At 32.6% G+C, this 6,060-nt stretch overlaps 1 long non-coding RNA gene across 1 annotated transcript; it reads left to right on the top strand.

The window, feature by feature from the left end:
• The first annotated feature begins 2,243 nt into the window (after positions 1 to 2,243).
• On the top strand, positions 2,244 to 2,993 carry LOC133859950 (uncharacterized). Its single transcript, XR_009898831.1, has 3 exons — positions 2,244 to 2,400; positions 2,530 to 2,600; positions 2,706 to 2,993. It is a non-coding gene; the product is annotated as an uncharacterized LOC133859950 (long non-coding RNA).
• Positions 2,994 to 6,060: the final 3,067 nt, after the last annotated feature.

Here is a 6,060-nt window from a genome sequence, read left to right on the forward strand (position 1 = left end):
ATGGTTAAGAAACTTGAATGACACCCTAAGCTTAATGTTTTTTGGGTGTTCAAGTGGGAACTAAGAGTGTGAGTTGTAGGATTTGATTTGGTGGATTCCTCAGCCTTAGTTCCTTTTAAGTTGCATATTTCATTCCATCTCTTTTATTTAATCTTTTGTTCTTGAATCAATTCTCAAACCTTTGGAACTAGGTTAAAATGAGGTTAATGAAGCAAGACACCAATATTTGACCATTTCCCTGTGGATTCGACCTCACACTTGCACATACTATATTGCAAACGATTCGTGCGCTTGCAAGTACAATATTAAAATTTGCACATCAGATGTCACTAGTTCAAATCCCTCACCCCCCCTCTTGTGTGGACATATCAATAAATAAAAATAAATGGACATACAATTATAAAACCAAAGGAATCCCTAATATGATCACACACATGGACGACTAGAGTCTTAAAGTGATTTAGACTGTAGGCTTTTAATTAAATAAGGCCATTAATTAATAATTATACAACAAATATATTTTTAAAACAAAATATTAAGCCTCAAAAAATCATTTTAAGGCTTTAATATGGTAAAATGTTAATAAAATACTCCTTAATCAAGGCCCCAACTCAATAATTGTACATTTTTCTCTTTATTTTTATTTAAATCTTATTATTTCATGTCTTTGAATCAAGTGAGATAAGTCATTCTAATTGAAATATTAAAATAAATTTAATTTAATTAAGGGTTAATTTCATAGAAGAATACTGAACTATTCACCATTTTGACAGAAGGGTACCGAACTATCATTTCTTTCGAACCGAGGTATTAAATTATCAAAAATCCTCACTTAAGGGTATTCTGTTAGGATTTGCTGTGAAATCCCACCCAAATTCCTTAAATACCAATGTGTTTTTTTTTTTTTTTGCAAATTCTATTAAATTCTAATCAACACTTAAATCCTAACATCTTTTTTCTTTTTTCTTTTTTCTTTCTTAAAAAACAGAATGAGTATTTTGAAAATTTTGACAAAATTTAATAGCAAATTTTAACGAAATACCTTTATGTGAAGGTTTTTGATTGTTTAATACATCGGTTCAAGAGAAATGATAGTTCGGTACCCTTCTGTTAAAATGACAGATAATTCAGTACGCTTTTGTGAAGTTAACCTTTTAATTAATATTTCAATCCATCAATTATTTTCATTCAACCGGATCCATATGGATGCAAGTATACACTTATTAACTATATTTTGTAATTATATACTCATACACAATTATATATATATATATATTGTAAAAGAAAGAGAATAATTCAAACTTGAAAATGATTTTAATACGGAAATAGAGAGGAAAAAAAATAGAAACTTATAAATAGAGGAGTTAATAATTGAATAAAATATGTTGAAGACTTTCCATCTTTTTATAATTTAATTTTTGTTTTCAATTTTATTTGGAATGTTTGACTTGTGTAGCTTAATTTACATCTTTTTTTACTTTTAATTTGCAAGTTACATATTATTAGCATTAAATGTTCAAGCAAATGTATTTTGTAAATGATTGAATTGGCAATTGAGATCCAAATTGATTACTATCCCTTTAAATTTTGATTTGTATTTTTGTTGCTCAATGCAGTTAGAAGGTCTAAAAAATTTATAATTACAACGTAATTGAATATTATTATTATTATTATTATTATTATTCTCAAGAATAAAACTTTTAAAGTTGGAGAATGTGTTTTATTTATGAATATTTTTAACATTATTTAATTCTATTATTTAAAATTTTGAATTTTATTAAAACTTATTTAAAAAATCAAATATCAAAAAATTAAATGATATTAATACCTTTTTAATAGTTTATTACTATAATTAAGAGTTTTAACTAAAAAATATTGCCTATAATTAAGTTTTCAAATATATATATATACTAAAATGCGTTTTTAAAAAAAAAATTGTTATAAGCATTACTAAATACAAACATATATGTGGCCAACAAAAATAATGAATCCTCTCATCAGTTTATCAGAACCCACGTGGTGGTCATAATGAGACGTCAACCTTTCACTTTCAGTGCTTTCACAAGGGCAAAAGCTGTGGTTGATGACTTGATGTGGCCAATCGAGTACGGCGACGTGGGACTTTAAATAGTATAAAAATTGAATTGGGTTTCGGTTTTATTCAATTTGAATAAATTACACCTAGAAATATAAGGATATTTTTGAAATAATTGAGGTAAAAAATAGACATTCCAATAAAATTATGGCGGTAGCGCCTAAAAGGGCGAAAATTTCATTCACCCGCTCTATTCCAATTTTCCCCAAATTGCGCAACTCAAAATGCTTCTCTTCCTTCATTTAGAGCGGTTTTCCCATAACCTTCAGGCCATTTTTCAATCAAATGGTTGTTTCGCCAGCTAGGTAAGAATACTATTTCTTCTTTCCATAGGTGAAAAATCGGGCATATCCTTCCTTCTCCCCTCTTCCATCTTTTCCTTTCATTCCCCATCTATTCGTATTTTAATTTAATTTGTTGGTTTTGTATTTTAGGCTCTTGCTGAACCAACAGACCATTGATTACCCGAGATTCAAATCTGAGATTGTCAGTGATGGTGGAACTGGTAAGATACTCATTGATATACTGATTTTTTTCTTTTAAGATTTGTTTGGTTACTGGGAAATTATGGGGTACATGACAATAAATTTAGTTTTTTTTTTTACTTCAGCTATAACAATACCAAGGTTTGGTTCGATGTCGACGAAAAGGGAGCTCAAGTAATATGCTTTTGGTTTGAGACATTCTGCTCCTGCTCAGGTGCCTTTACTGCCAAAAGGGAGAAAGCGCTCGGCAAGAAATCGGGGCATAAGAAGTGGATTGAAGAAATTAAAGACTTGGCTTGAAAATCTGCGAATTAAAGTTGATTGAAGAAAATGTTTTGCGATTCTGTATACACAAAGCCAACAACTGTAACTCTATTGCATTTCCTTGACAATTTCAATGCTTCTCGAGATTATCGGTTTCTTAATAAATATTTATGTTTCTCTTTAAGTTTATTACAATTTCACTTCTCGAAACTAGTTGTCCATTAATGTTGCAGACAAAGCAAATCTAGAAACCAGATTTGTATTGGAAGATGAAAAGCTTTATACGCTGTCATTCTAATGTTGGTTCCTCTTTGTTCTTCGAAACAAACAATCCGGCACCAGCTCTAACCGGTGTCTACAAGAGGACGCCGGTAAAGCTGATGCTGGAGATTTTTTTTAAACGATGAAGTAGTTTTACCGGCGTTCTCAGAGAACGCCGGCCAAGATGAGGCCGGCGTTCTTTGAGAACGCCGTCTTATTCCTGGCCGGCGTTCTCGGAGGTCGCCGGCCTCATCATTGCCTGTGTTTTCGGAGAACGCCGGTATAGGAAGACGATGCAAGCGTTTTCTGAAAACGCCTACTTTGCAAATGGAATCACCAGCGCTCAGCTTAAACGATGGCTCAGACTTTCCCCGACACTGTGTATGCCATCGTTACATCTGAACGCCGGGACTACAAATCCCAGCGTTTTTTTGTTCTTTCCCAACGCATTTTGGGCGCCGGGAAATCCTGTATTTTTTGTAGTGTTATTCTTTTATGTCACCTTTTTATTTATAATATTTTTAATTATAAATGTATGCTAGAAATATGCATTAATCATGAAAAGCTTTAAAAATAAAAACAAAAAAATATGTATAATTGAATCTAAAAAAATCTGTAGACAAATTTATTATTAGCAATAAAATGTTAAATCTTAAAATCATGGAAAATAATTATAAATTAAAATATAATAAATAAATTAAATTATATATATATATAAGCCTCATTTAAAATTGTTGCCTCAGCCTCACAATATATCCAACCGGGCAAGGCTAGAGATGTATGGTTGTGACATTTTCTTGGCCTACCTCACCACGATCTCACTGTTTGGGTCGTCCACGTGCTGCCACGCTCTCCACCTACATTGACAGTGATTTCCCAGCCTTTACTGCAGCTCATTCTAAAAATCTAATCCCATAATCAAGCTTGCAATGTAGAAACATTTCGATTTGTAGAAGTTGCGCTGCCCAAACATTCTGCCTGTAATGCCACGCCCCGCCACATCTTGTATATTGAATTGTATCACAGAAGCATCTATTTATAGTCAAGCTATGAGTCGTAAACAAGTAAATCTATCAAGATAGGGAATAAACCCTATAAGGAAGCATAATAATAGAGAATATAGATATTCTAACATCTCTCCTCAAATGCAAGGTGTAAGATTGAGTTTAAAAAATGAGATTTTAAAATAAAAAATAAAATAATAATAATAATAATAATATATTAAAAAAAACACACACACGCACACACTTTGTAGGAAAAGTCACCTGAAATGGCTGTAAAAGGCTGAACCGGATTGAATTGGGCTGAAAAAGGCTTGAACCAGGTTAAACCAAACTAAAGGGCTTGAACCGAGTAGAACCGGGTTAAATTGGCCTGAATTGGGCAGTACCGTGCTAAAAATGCCTAGAAATTGGTTGAACCAAAATGAAATTTCCTGAAATGGGATAAACCAGAATAAAAATAGCTTGAGAATTGGCTGAACCGAATTTGGACTGTTGATGACAAGCTTGGGCAACTGGGCCGAAATAAAATCGATGGACAGGGTTGAGTTTTGGTCTGTGAATTGGGCTGGCTGGCCTGGTTGGTTGAGACCACCCCGATTGACCTACTCGGCTGAACCGGGTGTAGACGGGTCTTGTTGAATGTTGATTAATGGGCCAGGCTAGAGACTACTGTATCTCTCTTATTATTCCATCATATATTTCCACATAGTTTTCTACAATTATTATTGAGTGTAATATCAATAGAAGGAGCTAGGGTTGGGCAAAATATTCAATTACCGCTTAGCAACCACATACCGCCACTACTAAATACCGGTTGTCGGTTGTTGAAATAAAAAATTTATACCAATTTCGGTTCAGTTAAACCAATTATTATTGAGTGTAATATCACTACAAAAATAGAAGTAGGTTGACACGTGCAGTTTGACACGTGTACAGTGTTGTACACGTGTCAAACATTTAGACACGTGCACTGTTACGCGTGTCAAATGTGCACGACATTAAGTGCACAATTTGACACGTGTATTGAGATACACATGTCAAATTGGTTTGACACGAGTATTTTAAATATTCGTGTCAAACCAATTTGACACGTGTATGTGATACACGTGTCAAATTTGACACGTGTATCTAAATACACGTGTCAAAGAGGCTTGACACGTGTATTGTAATACACGTGTCAAATTTGACACGTGTATCACATACACGTGTCAAATTGGTTATTTTTTTTAAAAAAAATTCCAAATTGAATTTTTCATTTAAATAAATTTTTAATTTAATTATTTAATTGTATTTTTAAATTAAATTAAAAATACGATTAAATAATTAAATAAAAGATTTAATTAAATAAAAAATCCAATTTGGAATTTTTTTTCAAAATAGTTTTGTTATTGGTTATTTAAAATTATTTGGTATAATAAATTTTCGTTATTTCAAATTTTATTATTTCCGACCACAAATAACGCAATATTGATTTTACCCAAAAAACAGCACAAAATCATATTACACAAATCAATAGTTAATAACGTATTCGTTAACTACGCAAATATTTACACATAAAAATTAATTACACAAAATATCTACAAATCTGAAGGGTGTCCCTGCGAATCACAATGTACCGTCCCAGGCGTGTTCTCGCAAATCGGCGATTGCTGCGCAAGGAATGGTGTAGCGGGCGAAGGTGTAGCGACAATGGAGTGCTGGCTCAGCCGTCGTCCAACAGGCGACAACGTACCAACCGTTGTCGAATTACCTGCAAATAATATAGACAATTAAAGTATATAATATTACTTGCAAAATTAAAGGGGTAATTAAAACAAATTGAAATTAATTTTGTCTTACACACAATATAAATAATACCTGCAGATGCACTACTAACAGACGACGTACTACCTACGTGTGCAGGTGAAGACGTAGTACCAAGACATGGTGCTGATGCTCCCATGGAGGACAT

The sequence above is a fragment of the Alnus glutinosa genome, chromosome 2 (assembly GCF_958979055.1).
Source record: "Alnus glutinosa chromosome 2, dhAlnGlut1.1, whole genome shotgun sequence".
In the NCBI taxonomy this organism is placed as follows: domain Eukaryota; kingdom Viridiplantae; phylum Streptophyta; class Magnoliopsida; order Fagales; family Betulaceae; genus Alnus; species Alnus glutinosa.